The sequence below is a fragment of the Crinia signifera genome, chromosome 1 (genome assembly GCF_055691185.1).
Source record: "Crinia signifera chromosome 1, ASM5569118v1, whole genome shotgun sequence".
Taxonomy (NCBI): Eukaryota; Metazoa; Chordata; class Amphibia; order Anura; family Myobatrachidae; genus Crinia; species Crinia signifera.
The window spans coordinates 131372409-131389653 of NC_139217.1; the positions used below are offsets into that span (position 1 = coordinate 131372409).

A 17245-nucleotide genomic window follows, 5' to 3' on the forward strand; every position below is an offset into this window, starting at 1 on the left:
CCGCCCGCTGCATCTCCCACCTGCTGTGCTGCCTGCAGTTACTGGTAATTGTGGTGTTTATGTTCTACTGATATAGGGGTGCAGGGAGGACAGGGGGACCAATAGGTGGACATATTGGGGAAGTGCAGCAGAGAAAGGTGGACAGGGAGCACTCAAGTTCTGAGGTGCCGCCCTTATTCACCATCTATATCAGTGATGGCTGACCTTGACACTCCAGCTGTTGTTGAACTACACATCCCAGCATGCCCTGTATCAGTTTTAGCATGGCCAAATAGTAAAACTGTAGCAGGGCATATATATATATATATGTATATATATATATATATATATATATATATATATATATATATATATATATATATATATATATACAAACTCCGTGTGGTGGCACTCCAAATAAACTTCCTTACACCGCAGGTAACAACAACGTTTCGAGGCTTTTATTTAACGCCTCTTCATCAGGTCACACAAAAGCATAATAAAACATAACATAATTTATACTCACATATCACCTTTATCTGCAGGTCTTATTGACCAAAAGCTATTTGATGCCCTTGTACCTAGGGAACCAGTGGTGGCTATTCTATACACCTTACCAAAGGTGCACAAGAGCCTGGAGCAGCCCCCTGGGCGACCTATAATATCCGCCAGAGGGTCTCTGTTCCAGGCTCTTGCTGTGTACCTTGATGCTCTTATTCAACCATGCATAGTAAATAGCAATGGCCACATTAGAGACACCACTGCGTTCCTTAACTTGTTACAGAGTGTGGATCATGTGCCAACTGGTGGTGTCTTGGTAACTCTTGACATCACCAGCCTGTACACTGTGATCCCCAATGGAGAAGGACTCCATGCCATTAGAAACTTGCTGGAGGGTAATCCTCATTACAGTGGTCCACCATGTGATCTTATTGTTCAATTGTTGGAGTTAATTTTAACTCACAACTACTTTATATTTGATGGGGCATTCTACCTGCAGCTGTCGGGCTGTGCGATGGGGTCCAATGTGGCCCCATCGTACGCTAATGCCTACATGCTGCAGGTGGAGCGCCAAATTTTCCTCGAAGCACCAGGCATTTGTGAGCATATAGTAGCGTACGCCAGATTCATTGATGACCTCTTTATGATATGGAGGGGCCCTGTAGAGCTGTTAGAAAATTATGTACGAGGTCACAATGAGTCTGGTGGACCCATCAAGTTCACATACATGATACATCCTAACCAAGTCCATTTTTTGGACGTTGAAGTAACATTGAGGGAGGGCAAATTGTCATCCAATCTATTTACTAAGCCGACCGACCGGAACACTATTTTGCATGCCAACAGTTTCCATCCAAAAGCATCCAAGTATGGACTACCATACTCCCAATTTCTTAGGGCCAAAAGGGTGTGTAGTTCAGACTTGGATGCTGAAATGCAAATGAATATAATGGAAGCAAAATTTGTGAACCGTGGTTATAAGTTAAAATCACTGGAATTGTCAAAAAAGAGAGCCATGGATACACCCAGGGCTGACCTTCTCAGGATACAGCCACAAAAATTAACTGGTGACCGACTACCGTGGGTCAACCACTTTAATGTGCATAGTGCTAATATCAACAAGGTGTCCAAAAGGTGGTGGCCCTTAGTGACCTCAGACCCTAAAATTGGACTTAGTGACAGTAAGTTAATGCCCTGCTATCAGAGAGGTCGGAATGTATTCGACTGGGTAGTCCGGACGGACATTACTGGTTTAACCAGCAGCCAGACCCACACAAAAAGCTTTCTCTCCACAAAAATGGGCTGCTTTAAGTGTCTCAACTGCATTACATGCAGATCTATGGTGGCCGCCTCATCATTTAACCATCCATCATCAGGTAAAAAATTTGATATCCGACACAGGATCACATGTACTACGAAGTACGTCATTTACCTCCTGACCTGTCCATATGGACGCAGTTATGTCGGGAAAACAGATCGCACTTTGCGCGAAAGGATGGCCACCCATCGACATTCTATTAAAAATGCACTTGAAAGCGGGTCTAGTGACCAGCCTGTGGCCAGACATTTTCTGCAGGCTGGCCACAACATCTCGTCACTTCGATACATCCTGATTGATCATATACCCCCCTCAATTCGAAGGGGTGATAGATCATTAAAATTGCTCCAATGTGAAACCAGTTGGATATATCGCCTCGGGACGATGGCTCCCCGTGGCCTTAATGAGCAACTGGGATTACGCCATTATTTGTAAACAAATCATTCTTTTACTATCTTGATTAGGCTTTTGTATGTATAACTCGGTACTACAGTTTATGTATATCTGATCCTTTTCAAGGCACTTTAGGTTGCTTTGAAGTAGGCTCCTGACATTTGCTGGACCATTGTGTCCTTTAATTTCACTATTTTGTATCTTAGAATAATATCGCAGTATGATGCTTTAATACCATGATCGTTTTTCTTTTTGCTTTGTATGTATAGCCGGTAACCCATTTGAGTGATTCTGCTAGCTTGCCCAGCAGCCGCTTCGTCTGTAACCGTTTTTAATGTTTTTGTAACTATCTGTGGTGGGGCACTTGATTCTTGTGATAACGTGTATTGTTTTCAATTATTCTTCGGTCTCCATGGTAACGGACGACGCCTGTCGTGTGCGCCGGGTCTACGTCCGTGCGCAGTGACGTGTTACGACGCACGCTGATGACGGGGTCGGACACAGACGGCGCGAACACCGGAACATGGAGGCAAGGCACTGGTGATATGTGAGTATAAATTATGTTATGTTTTATTATGCTTTTGTGTGACCTGATGAAGAGGCGTTAAATGAAAGCCTCGAAACGTTGTTGTTACCTGCGGTGTAAGGAAGTTTATTTGGAGTGCCACCACACGGAGTTTGTATATTGGTTACTGGATGTGACCTGGGCGGGCACCCTTGAACGTTATCCTGAAGCAAGGGAGTGCTACTTCAAAGCGGTGTTTATATATATATATATATATATATACACAGGGGCGGGCTGGGCCGGGGGGCAGGGTGCCATGTGCCCCCCGGGCCGCTCAATCTAATGTGTGTGGGCCGCCTGTTTGTTTCTGAGGCTGCTGCTGCAGCCACAGCTAACCAGTCTCCGACTGGTCTTCGGAAACATGGCCGCCGGCCTCCTGCACTGAGGACGTCTAGTGCAGGAGGCCGCTACAGAGAGTGGCTGTGGACTCTCTGAGGAGCTCAGACCTCTGTGGCTGCCAGCAGCTGCTGCGCCTGTATCACACTGCATTACAGGCAGCAGCGTGGACAGCACAGAGGATCCCTCCCTGCTCCTGTTCAGCGTCCCTGTAGGGATAGGAAAAGGGGCGGGGCTAACGTCCGGAGGGGGCGGAGCTACACGACTGTGAAGGAGATGATGAGCTGCCAGCCTGAAGTGCCCTGAACCAGGTATGTAATATGTTAGTGTACTTTAACTGGTGTGGGCATGTGTACAAGCAGCGCTACTAGTGTCGGCAAGTGGTGTGGGCATATGTACAAGCAGCGCTACTAGTGTCGGCAATTGGTGTGGACATATGTACAGGCAGCGTTACTAGTGTCGGCAACTGGTGTGGGCATGTGTACAAGCAGCGCTACTAGTGTCGGCAACTGGTGTGGACATATGTACAGGCAGCGTTACTAGTGTTGGCAACTGGTGTGGGCATTTGTGCAAGCAGTGCTACTAGTGTCGGCAACTGGTGTGGGCATTTGTACAAGCAGCGCTACTAGTGTCGGCAACTGGTGTGGGCATTTGTACAAGCAGCGCTACTAGTGTCGGCAACTGGTGTGGACATATGTACAAGCAGCTTTACTAGTGTCGGCAACTGGTGTGGACATATGTACAGGCAGCATTACTAGTGTCGGCAACTGGTGTCGACATATGTACAAGCAGCGCTACTAGTGTCGGCAACTGGTGTGGGCATATGTACAAGCAGCGCTACTAGTGTCGGCAACTGCCGTGGGCATATGTATAATCAGCGCTACTAGTGTCGGAAACTGGTGTGGGCATGTGTACATGCAGCGCTACTAGTGTCGGCAACTGGTGTGGGCATATGTACAGGCAGCGCTACTAGTGTCGGCAATTGGTGTGGACATATGTATAATCAGCGCTACTAGTGTCAGCAACTGGTGTGGACATATGTACAAGCAGCGCTACTAGCGTCGGCAACTGGTGTGGGCATATGTATAATCAGCGCTACTAGTGTCGTCAACTGGTGTGGGCATATGTACAGGCAGCTTTACTAGTGTCGGCAACTGGTGTGGGCATATGTATAATCAGTGCTACTAGTGTCGGTAACTGGTGTGGACATATGTACAGGCAGCGTTACTAGTGTCGGCAACTGGTGGGGGCATATGTATAGGCAGCACTACTGCTGTTGCATCTGGTGTCGGTGTGGGTGTTACGTATAAGTAGCACTACTACTGTCAGAAACTGGTGCGGTTGTTATGTATAGGCAACGCTACTATTGTCGGCAACTGGTGTGGGTGTTACGTATAAGCAGTGCTACTACTGTCAGCAACTGATGTGGACGTTATGTACAATATAAGTTGCGCTGCTACTGTCGGTAACTGTGTGCTATATATATATATATATATATATATATATATATACAGCGCTACTACTGTCGGTAACCCTGGGCCATTATGTAGTCATATGCAGGTGTACTCGGGGCATTGTGTGGAGCATAATGTGTGTCGTAATATCATATGGGCATTATGGTGTGCGGCATATTGTGTAAGGGTCATTACGCTGTGTGGCATAATACATAATGGGCATTACTGTGTGTGGTATAATGTGTTATGGGCATTACAATGTTATTAGTACTTTTATAGGGCCACGCCTCTTCCCCATGAAGTATCGCTCCTACATTTTGCCGCGCGCCTTCGGCGCGCATTCTCCTATTTTTTGTGTGGTGTAGGTAAGCACCAATTTCCTTTCTGGCACAGGGTACCAAAGTGGCTAGCAATGCCACTGGTTCTGGCATAACTAGCCAGGGGGAGCAGCCTGTGGTGTCCTATTATTGTTTTTTTTTTTTTATTAATACATATACGAAAAACCTCCATTTAACGATACGCTGTTACTGGGCCGGTGCTCTGGACTTGCCCCCCAGGCTAAAAGTTGCCAGCCAGCCCCTGTATATATATATTTTTTTTTAACAAAAATTTCATTTGGGGGGGTGGGGGGTGGGACCACAAACATTTTTGGCAGGGGGGTGCAAAATGTATAGTTACGCCACTGTTTACACTGGCTAAGTTCTGGGACGTCCGACTTCGAACTATTTTTTTCCCAGTTGCTAAAATAGTCTCCCATTACATTCCGACCTGCATCTGAATGTTTAAAGTGATTTCAATTGGTGGAGTTTAATATGGTAAGCATGTGATCAGGTGCCATTAAATGATCCAATCATAATGTACTGTCCTCTACCACATATTAGTTTTGAAAATCTGCCTCTAAAGGCACAATATAATAATAATAATAATAATAATAATAATAATAATAATAATATTTAGTAGAATTCATTTTTTCATAAAAATGCATAAGAAAAACAAATTCCATTGATACGCATTAAGCATTTTAAGTGTAAATTAGATGTATGTAGTAATTTTTAAGTAAACAAAAAGTGCCTATATTTTTATTTTTACCTGTTTTCCAGCATCGCTGAACTACATGCATCACTGTCTACCAACTAGATAAGTGTACACCATTTCTAACAACAAATGAGCACAGCATTGGCCTTTGATCTCCCTGCTGCTCTATTGCTCACCAGCTGTAGAGATGAATTATGAGGCAATTGAACAGTAGATATTTAGATCATATTTCCATTATATCACACAATGAATTAACACTCCAACAACAAGCAAGGGGTATGCAATATAGTGTAATTCTACAACAAAGGTCACTATAGCATTCCCTCACATCTGACTGAAAGAAACAATATTAATATGTCTTACTATCCATAAACAAACATTTTAGGAAGGTTAAAATATACATAGACATTCTGAAATTTACCTTGGTAACATGAAAGGTTGTCCAGGAAACCGATATATTGGCATCATTCCATTATGCTTTTTCACAGCTGAAATAACATAATTTACATATAAGTATACAAAGATTTGAAGCACCAGAAGTGGTAGAAGGTGAGATGAGATGAGTTTTTAAAGATAATAACAGTAATAATAATATTTCTGGTCAAATCTATTAGATCTCCCAAGCAACTTGATCTATGTCCGGTATAGTCTAATATAGTTGAACATATGTCCAAAATTCTGAAACATGTATGCCAAATCATAAATAATGGTTCAAGATGTACAGCCGCACAGTAGCATCACTGGAAGGGTGTGAGCCCCACATGGGTGTCATCCAAAAAGGGGTGACACAAAAGTACCAGCTACTGCTCAGCCAGCGGCGGGAGCCATGTGCTGAACTGTAAAACAAAACAGGCAGCACCCGGCTCCAATAACTGTAGAAGCCGGCACTGTAACCATAGAGCTCCCCCTCCATTAAGCCATGCCCTTTTCAGCAACACTCGTTTAAGGCTCAAGTATGGCTCTCTGAGTTCTGCACCAGGTCTTATAGGGTCAAGTGATGTCACTGCAGCTGCATTCTGTTAGGCATACCTGTTGGTGGGTGGAGATGGTCTGGGACCCTGTAGAAGAGTAAGTATTGTTAGGCGCTGCAGAAACCTTGTGGGGCCATATAAATAAACAGTAGTAATAGGAAAAATAATAATAAAGCATTAACACAAAGTTAGAACTACTTTAGGAACAGAGACAGGTGATATTCACCTCATGGAAAGATAAGCAAAGAATTTTTTCACCTCTAATGCTCTGCTTTGTTTGAGCAGAGAGTGACAGGTGGTCTCCCAACCTTCCCTCCACCGTGGGACACTGATGCTCATGGGTGGGACAGTGGGGCAGTAAAAAAAAGGACTATCACGCTAAAATTGGGAAAGTTGGGCAGCATACTATACTACATAAATATCCAACTTCCTGGCAAATTTCTAAAGGATTTTTCCTTTTCCATTTTATTATTTAGGATTGATAGTTTCTCTTTAACTTGTATTGTAATTGTTCTTTAATTAACTAATTTTTGTATGTTTGCAATAGACCTGCCTGTGTTTTGGTTATAAATTGTATACACTATAGTGTAGAATTCGTATCATTGCTTTTAAAAAAGTGCAACCAATTGTTTGACTTTGACACACGATAGCATTAGTAAAATAACACTTTCCAAAATGCTTATGGCATTTTCTAAATAATAAACAGTTCTGTGTTTGTGGGAATCCTATTTGAAAGGAGATTGATGTGACAGCTTTTGGAATATCTTCCCACTACAGCTTTTGGCAGTGAAGAAACTACAGAACGACTTTGGCAGGATACAAAGTATGCGAATGTGCAGCTGAGATATACTTGCTGGAAGTAAGTTGGCACAGTTCACAGACAGAATTTGGTAGACATCTCTTCACAAGGGAATCCCTCTTGGAACTCTGAAATATTATACAAGACACAAACCCCAAATCCAGCAGATTAGGAATTTGAAGCTCTTTGTGAACAGACAAAAATATAGATGTAAAAATATTCCCTAAAGATCATGTAATGTTTTGGAATTGCGTAAAATACAGTAGTACAATAGTTTATTGTGTCATAGAAAATCTCTTTGAAAACTTTACCGCACCCCTAAGGTGATAGGAACATGAAAAGAGCAGACCGGGGACAGGCTGCAGCATAATATTCTCATACAATGAAGATATACCAGTTTATAGTCTTTATTCCAAATGATATAATGAACAAATCAAACAAGATGAATACATTTAATTTAACACAGGTAATTTTGGACATCAGCAAGGACTAATATTGTCTCCTAAACAAATAATTTATAGGCATTAATTGGAGGAAAGAGAGGAGCCTTTTGCTTCAAAGAGTCCATCAGCAAGCTGTCCTGCCTGTTTTATCAGTAAGCAAAGCTGAAAACAAATAACAGATGGGACTGTCCCTCAGCGGTAACATCGAATGTTTATGAAATCTCTTTTCTGTATGAGATGCCTCCAGTAGGTAAAGATCAGAAGAAGAGATGTGTGCGGCAAGATGAATGGCTGCCTTAGATCAAAGATTACTTGGTTTCAGTAAATTCAATGCTGCAGATTGGGATCTGACCATTTACACTGTACTTTATATGCTGTGCAGCGTGCAGGAAAACTGCTATGAAGTGGTATACTTAGTAGATATAAAAGGACACCAAAGCGCTCTAGTGCCTTACAGTGTTATTGAAAAAAGAAATAGCCTAATATCTTTTATGAATTATACATCCTAATATATATTTATTCCTTTACAGAGAGCCTTACATTATTTAAAATTGAAACAGAGCAGGATGTGTGTATGCTGTGATTCTTCAGCAATGATGTGTTTTACCTTCACTGACAGTGACACCTTCCAGCTGGATCACATGAGTAATAATAATTTTGCACCTGGGCCCACCACTCACAAGTTCCACCACAGGACATCACTCTGCACACAGTTTATATATATTCATGACACTTTTATGTGTGTTGTGCACTATACCCTCCAACATTTCAGGGGAAGAATTCGGTACACAATTGGAAAGGGGGGCGTGAACCACTGGAAAAAGGGGCGTGGCCAATACTCCTTTCCTGTGGCTCCCAGCTGTCATGGGACTACAAGCCCCAGCAAGGCATGCCAGTTACACTCTAGTAGACTAGAGAGCTGCAGCCTGTGACCCACATCACACAATAATACATCACTGCAAACAATTCACACTGCAGTCCTGTGCATCATCTGTGGCCCACACAGCTTACACTTTCTAGACACTCATATATAGCCATAGTATCGGCATATCCAGTCATGCACTGGTGAGCACAGTAAGAAGCCCATGCTTATAATTACCGCACAATTAATGACTGTTTCATGTTCCAGGAATGATTCATTTTAATAGACTCACCCAGCGGTAACTTTGCTCCTGAGCGTGCAGCTGTGTCTACAGCTGAATCAGGCGACGGCACAGGTCAGAGCGCTGGGAGGGCACACCCAGGTCACCCACAGTGTCCCTCGAGCGCCGGGGCTGGCCACCGCACCCCTCACTCAGGCAGATTCGCGCCTTTCCCCATGAGTGTGCACTGCACACGGTGCCGGCGCGTGACGTCACGATGCTCGGCACCGGCCCCCGCATTGCATTCTTGGGAACATGGTTAAGGCGAGGAGAGGGGAGAGCTCAGCTGGTGCAGTCGGCCCAGGCAGCACACGGAGCCGGGCCCAGGAGGAAGTTGATATGCGGCGCACAATGTGAGTCTGACCGCTGAAATGTTATAAAATGCGGTACATTCGGTACAATTTCAATTTGCCAGCACAGACTGTTAAAAAACAGTACTGTACTGGCAAATTCAGTACAGTTGGAGGGTATGATTACTTTGTATATACAAAAGAAGTTGGAAATCAGAGGGGTGAATTTACTGAGATGGGTTGTTGCCCATAGAAATCAATCAAATTCTATATATATATTTACCGTAGAGACTTATATTTCCAGGGATGACATTAACCCTTTGAATTTGTCAAAATAGGAGATTCATCATAATAACCTGTAATGTTTACCGGTACTTGTTTCTTAGCACGGTGCCCGTCGCAGATGATCGCATACCTTAACTTAAGGTATGCGATAGACGCGACCGATGCGATTTCAGGGCTATTTTTAGCCTTTTCCCTGACAATTAAAAAATTGCATCCATCGCATGCCTTAAATTAAGGCATGTGATGCGACCGATGAGATGGACGCGATTTTACATAGGGAACAATGTTAAATGGGCCAATGGACCCGATTTTTCATTGTATACCCACCCTTATGTATATTTTTTTTTTTTTTGGTTTGAATTTTTATTTTTATTTTTCAATAAATGAGTTTTGATATCAATTGTATCGATGAATTATACATAGATTTAGATTGATGCCTCAGCGCAGTGAGGCGAAGGTGAGACATTACAGTGATCTAAGTCTGCATCGTAAGCAGGGTTACATTTTTACATAGACGATATCTTCAGAGTAAGCCCTTAGTTAAGGGAGATGTTCATCACTATTTTCCGCGCTGTACATAAATCATTACAGTGGCTGATATAGTTTGTTAACAAAAAATATTCAGTTGCTGGACAACAAACATAACTAAGCAATATATGTATAATTATAGTACTTAATGTCTATTCCTAATTCAAATGGGGGGGGGGAGACAATATGAGACAGAAGGATAAGGGGGGAGGAAAGCAGGGAGGGGGGGGGGTGACCAATCTAATATATGTTGTCTTAGAAGTAGAGATAAAGATAGAAACATTGCATTATTTACTATATGTTCTTGTCAGAGATGTGAAGGTTAAGCGCTTTGTGAATATTGGGTTTGCATTTGGTGTTTTTGGGAGTTATATTGGACGGGGGGAGCAAGGAGATCTTCCTCTGTAGAAATCAGGTTTAGCGCTGTCTTCTTCTGGGGATCTGAGATCATCTTTAAATAAGGGGACCATTTCTCGAGAAAGCACTTGGGAGTGGGTGAGTTAGACATTAATGATGAACGTTTGTCAAATAAGAGAATTTGATAGAGTCTGGAGTGAAGTTCAGTCAACGTCGGAGAAGCTGAGGTTATCCAGTGTGTCAGGATAAGCTTTTTTGCTAATGTAAATATTAGCGTAAGTAAAGGGATGTATTTGGAGTAGTTGAGTGCAGTGCTCCAGTGGTCAAAGCATAGACATAGGGCTACTTGGGGAGCAAGAGGGAGGTGGGAGCAAAGCATGGAGTTAATGAAATTCATTATTTTCCTCCAGAATTTCAAAATTTTGGTGCAGTTCCAAAGGCAATGATAAAGTTTGGCGTCCATCATGCCACATTTTGGGCATCGACCTGTGGCTTCTGGGGACATGTGTTTGGATTGAGCCGGGGCGATATATAATCTATGTATAGTTTTAAAGTGTACTTCCTGCAAATATGAAGATTGTAATAGTTTCAAATTAGCGGGGATTGCCGATATTAGGCGGTGCGGTTCAGAGATATTAGGGATGTCAGCTGTCCAGGCATGAGCCGGGTATGTTAGGTTTGTGGGAGTTGTGTGGAACAGTAGTATTTCGTATAAATGTTTCATTTTAATAGGGTGGTTATGGAAGAGCATAAAAACCGGCAGGAGAGGGTCTGTGTCTTGGGTGGCTATGATTTTAGGTTTAACTGAGTTTACAAAATGCCTGGCCTGTAAAAACATGAAGAACTGATTGTTAGGGAGTTCGTAAGAGATTTTAATTGAGTCAAAGGATAATGTAGTTCCTCCTGGGTCGAACATCTTGGTGGCCAAGTCTAAACCTTTACATTTCCAGGATAGGTAATGGGTATTATGCAGAGAGGGTCTAAAGGAGGGATTACCCCATAATGGGATGAAGGGGGAGATTGAGTGATCTCTGTGTAGGGCGGTGTTGATCTTAATCCAGGCATCATATATACCGTTGAATAGGACGTGCTCTTTGATGTGGTGAGGGATAGATTTACCTGGGGCATGAAGTAATGCAGCGGGAGAGAAAGGGGTAAATAAATTTGTATCAAGTTCTATGTTGGTGTATGTTGAGGTAGATGCTTACCAATCTGAAATAATACGAAAATGGGCTGACCATGAATTGAGCTGGATGTTTGGTATTCGCAGTCCTCCATCTGATTTATTTAACATTAGTTTGTGTAGGGCCATGCGGGCCTTTTTGCCATTCCACAAGAAATTTGACATGATTCTGTTTATCGTTAGGATATCTTTTTTAGGGATGGAACAAGGTAGGAGTTGTATGAGGTACAGTATTTTTGGGAAGATGACGGATTTTAGGACCGAAGCTCTCCCAAATAGAGATATAGGCAGTTTATTCCATCCTTCTAGTTGTGTTTTAATGGAGGATATTAATGGTGCGAAGTTTATTTTGTACAGGGAGTGAAGATTATGTGGGATGAGCACTCCAAGGTATTTTAGATTAGATTTTTGTAGTTTGAATTGGGACAGGGTTGGGTGGGATATTATGTCCGGGGTAAGTGGAAAGAGTGGTAAGATTTCAGACTTAGTAATATTAATTTTATAACCTGATCTAGGGCCAAATGATGAGATAATTTCCATGATCACCGGGATAGATATGAGGGGGTTGGAGACTAGCAAGATCATGTCGTCTGCGAAGAGTGCAAGTTTTAATTCATTTTCATTGACTACAATTCCAGTATATTCTTTGGATTCTCTAAGTGCCATTGTTAGGGGTTCTAGGGCAATTGCAAAAAGGAGAGGGGAGAGGGGGCAGCCTTGTCTAGTTCCTCTTGTAATCGGGAAGGGGGGGGATAAGAATCCATTGCAGGCTATTTGGGATGATGATGATTTATATAGAGTCTGAATGAAGGATATAAAACGGGGGGGAAACCAAATTTTTGCATGGTGGTAAAAAGATGTGGCCATGAGACAAGATCAAATGCCTTTTCGGCGTCAAGGGATAAAATTAAATTTAGAGGTAGGGGGGCAGAGGGTTGGCTTTGATTTTGGATGGCGGCTAGAATCTTTCTAATGTTTTTAACGGGGTATCTGCCTGTTATGAAGCCTGCTTGATCTGGGTGAATGATATGGGGGAGAATGAGGGCTAATCTGTCTGCTAGAATTTTTGTTAGGAGTTTATAGTCGCAGTTGAGCAGGGATATCGGGCGGTAAGATCCCGGGTGTGATAGGTCCCTGTCTGCTTTGGGTAATACCTTTATCGTGGCCGAATTAAAATGGGCTGGTGTTTCATTGTTTTGTAGTATAGAGTTAAATACAGAGGTAAGTATTGGGGCCATTTTGTCTATGTGGGACCGATAAAAGTCTCCTGTGTACCCGTCAGGGCCTGGAGCTTTTGCTGGTTTCAGGTGTTTAATCGCTTTTGTTACTTCTGCTAGGGTTATGGGTGACACTAGGTTTTCTAAGAGCTGTTGGGGGGGATGAGGGTAGTTCAAAGCTGACCAGTGGTCTGGAGTGGGTGGAGTAGAGGAGTCAGAGATCTTTGGAATGGATGGGGAGGGAGATTCATTGTATATAGAGGAATAGAAACTGGACATAATATTAGAGATTTGGGTGTTCGAAGTCGTTAGTGAGCCGTCTGGTAGTTTAAGTGGGTGAACTAACATGGGGGTTCTAGAAGAATTCAGGATATTTGTTAGGAGCTTGCTAGTCTTGTTGCCAAATTTATGGTATTTAAAATTAGCTGAGAATTGGATTTTATCTACCATGTTTTGTAGTGTTTCGTCTAAAAGTGCTTTATCCTGTAAGTATTTAGCTTTGTGGGTTGGGGAAGGGTGAGTCGTGTAATTAGAGTAGGAATTGGTGAGAGCTTCTTGTTGGGAGAGATAAGATTTAGTATATTGTTTTTTAAGAGAGGATTCAAATTGGATTATAGCACCACAGAGAACCGCCTTAGCAGTCATCCAATAGATAGCTGGGTTTTCGGACAACATATGTAAATTGTGTGCGTCAAAATCCTGCCAGGTTTCAGAGAGAAGAGTCTGAAACTTAGGGGAGTGGATGAGGTGTACTGGGAAGCGCCAGGATTTATAGGAGGATGATTCTTTAGTAGTTTTTAGTGCGATCGATATAAGGGCATGGTCTGATAATAAGATGGGGTGAATTTGAGCATCATTAAGTTGTGAGAATAGGGAGACAGATACGCAGATGAAGTCTATACGAGAAAAGGTCTTGTGGGCAGCAGAGATACATGTATATTCTTTAAGTGTCGGATGAAGGGCCCTCCAAGAGTCCATTAGTTGTAAAGATTTAAGTATGAAAGGGATGCCTAAATTAGGTAGTTTTCTGTTGTGGCTAGAGGAGTTAGATCTATCAAGGATAGGGTGGGAGGTGAGATTAAAGTCACCGCATAGAATTAGTGACGTCGAAGCATGTGGCATGAGGAGGCTAATTATCTTTTTGTAGAAAGGTTTGGAGTAAACATTTGGAGCGTATATTGAGCAAATAGTATACTCAGTGCCTTGGATCGTGCAATGAATTATTAGATATCTGCCCTCTGGGTCTGGGGTAACTGTGTTAACTGTTATTGGAAGTGATTTAGAAGCTAGAATAACAATGCCCCTAGCTTTGCTGTTGTAGGGTGCCGAGGCTATTACCGACCACTGGAGCATCTGCAATTTTGTGATTTCGGGGGGGAGAAGGTGGGTCTCTTGAAGACAAACTATGTCCAGAGCTTGCTTGCGTAAATATAAAAGTACTTTCCTGCGCTTTGCTGGAGAATGGAATCCTCCGACGTTGAAAGAGCCGAGTCTAAGGTCAGTCATATAGGTATGGGAGGAAGATCCATCTGGTTCTCTTCATCAGGTTTACGTCGTAGTCTGCTTGGTCAGGACTGGGAGAAGGAAGGGGGGAGGAAAGCAGGGGAAGGGGAGACAAGACAACACAAGACAAAGAACCTGTGAAACAGAAAAAAGTTAGTATGATCAACACACTGTACTTCTTTGAGCCACGGTGGGCATTCCGGGGGCAGTAACAATGGTACATTTCAAATTAGTAAAATAATACTGATTATGAGTTCCTTTTAAATCTCAAGGAGAATAAGCTAACGGTACACTGCAAGCTTGTGACCCAGAACTATCATGGGCATTTCCTTTAGCTTGGCTTGAATATAGTAAAACAGTGCTAACAACGTAGGAGAGACTTCCCAACTGGGGGGGGGGGGAGGGAGAGGGGGGGGTGAGGAGATAATAGCTCTGGTGCTCATATGACTGGGTGTCTTATCTCTCACATTCTGGATTGTAATCTAAAGAGTCCGGTGAGAGTATAGAGCTAGAAGAAGAGCTGGTGCGAAATGGGTACTGGGTATTTCCTTCAGGGTTGACACCCTGGCAGGGGTCTTTGAGTTTAAACAGAGGGTTGGACTGTCTGTGTGAAGTTATACTGGAGGGGGTTACTCGGACAGTCTCTCAGGAAAGAGGGTTATTCCGGGTGATCCGAGATGTCCGTTGACTCTGGGTGAAAATGATCTTTGAGGAATTCTCGTGCATCATCAGGCGTGGAGAAGTCGTAATGGGTGTCATTCAGGAAGATTCTTAATCTCGCTGGGTACATCAGGGCGAATCTGTGCTTTTCTGCTACCAATGCAGAGCAGATGGGGGAGAAGGCCCTGCGAGCTTTAGATAGCTCTACTGAAAAGTCTTGGAATATTCTCAGGACGTTACCTTCCCATTTCAAGTTTTGTATTTTACGTGACGCTCTCCAAAATGAGACCTTATGTACATAGCTGAGGCACTTGAATAAGACTGCTCTTGCACGTTTATCATGCGGCTTTGGTGGGGGACCCACTCTGTGTACCCGCTCTATTGTTAGGGACTTACATTCCTCTTGTATGCCCAGCAGTTGAGGCAGAGTAGTGGTAACAAATTTTTCAAGTTCGGGGCCTTTAACAGACTCAGGCAGTCCTACTATTCTTATGTTGTTGCGCCGGGATCTGTTTTCAGCGTCGTCTATTCTATTCCAGAGCTGGTAATTTTCTTTCTGGAGCCTCAGTATGTCTTTCTGCACGTTGTGTAGGTCGTGCGATATGACTCCTATATGCTGTTCATTTTCTGTAACCCTCCCAGTAAGGTGTTGGAGCTGTTGTGTGATTTCTGTGACAGCCTTATTAAGCAGCGGGGCCATCGCTGCAGATATGACATCTACGATGTCTCTGTATGTCACCACCGCATCAGGGTCCCGAGGTACCTGAGTATTGCCTGGAGTTTCCAGGGTACCTGCTGTTTTCTTAGACGCTGGCGGTTGCGGCGCTGAGCCTGTAGCCGGCGCCATCTTGGATTCAGCGCAGCGTTTCTCTTGTCTCGGCGTTTGCGGCTGAGAGGGGCTGCTGCTGGCTAATAACTTCTCCATCAGGGTCAGGGGAGTGTTAGGAAGCCTCTGGTGTCAGCTTTGTAGCGGGGGGGTAGCCCAGATAGTTGACGGTGAGCGGGTCAGTAAGCGGAGCTGTGAGCTCACGCTGCTGCTTGCATGACACCGGAACCGGAAGCCCCCTTATGTATATTTTACATGTGAAATGCCCCCCCCCAATTGTTAATGCCACCCCACGATGAACGGCAACCCGAAGCGTGGCGAGCGCAGCGAGCCCACGAGGGGCGGCGGTACGCGTCCTCCGACCTTTTCATACCCCCACTATCCACGTCGGAGTTGATTTTATATAGTGTGGCGAGCGCAGCGAGCCCCGCGAGGGGATGCGTAATACCTGTGAAGTAATGCGCGTCCCCTCGCGGGGCTCACTGAACTCGTCACGCTTCGGGCTACGTGGCTCACTGCGCTCGTCACGCTTAGGGCTACGTGGCTCACTGCGCTCGTCACACTTCGGGCTCGGTGGCTCGCTGCGCTCGCCACACTATATAAAGTCAACTCCACGCCGACGTGGTTAGTGGGGGTATGAAAAGGTCGGAGGACGCGTACCGCTGCGCTCGCCACGCTTCGGGTTGGCGTTCATCGTGGGGTGGCGTTAACAATGGGGGGGGGGGATTTGACCCATCAGAGTGGGTATACAATGAAAATTGGGGTCTGGGGGGCATTTAACATTGAACCCAATGTAAAATTGGGTCTCAGGGACCATTTTACATTGGTTCCGATGTAAAAATCGCGTTGATCGCATCGCATGCGATTTGGTTGCATGCGATGCGATCGACGCGATTTTTTTGGACCCGATGGACACAATCAAAATTGCAGGCGCCATGCTAGGAAACAAGTACCTGTTTACCTTATACATTATATATAACAAATGTGAGTGACGCTGGCATTTTTAACAGATATTTTGAACATCTCTCACAGCGATGTAGGCACTCAAAGGGTTAACAAATATTTGTAAAAACTCCTTTTTTTTTAAAGGCTGTGATTATAAAGAAAAATGAACACGCACACAGGCTCTTAAAATGAATAGAATGTAAGTAATGGAATAAAGACCATTAGCCGAAATAAAGAAGAATACGAATGAAAGACCATTAATCACTAATTTTAACAAAGAAAGCAATAGTCTATTACATGAGCACATTTTAGGCTCACAACATCTTTCTGACAAACTGAAGCTACTGTATGGTTTAGAAAAGCCAGAAATCCTAACAGTATTCTAGAACCTAGTATGCTAACTAAGAAACACCCTTCCCACTCAAAGGAGAACAGTCATTTCTCAACAAAATGCAGCTGCATGTTCTAAACTAAATGTATTATATCTATAAATGAAAAGAGCTGATTTTGCCCAT

At 43.6% G+C, this 17245-nt stretch overlaps 1 long non-coding RNA gene across 2 annotated transcripts in view; it reads right to left on the reverse strand.

Moving 5' to 3' along the window:
* LOC146060463 (uncharacterized) overlaps positions 1-17245 on the reverse strand; it is a 228877-nt gene that overhangs the window by 56115 nt on the left and 155517 nt on the right. For both annotated transcript variants that reach the window (XR_014470433.1, XR_014470434.1), the window contains exon 3: positions 6003-6069. This is a non-coding gene — a long non-coding RNA (uncharacterized LOC146060463). The remainder of the gene's footprint in view (positions 1-6002; positions 6070-17245) is intronic.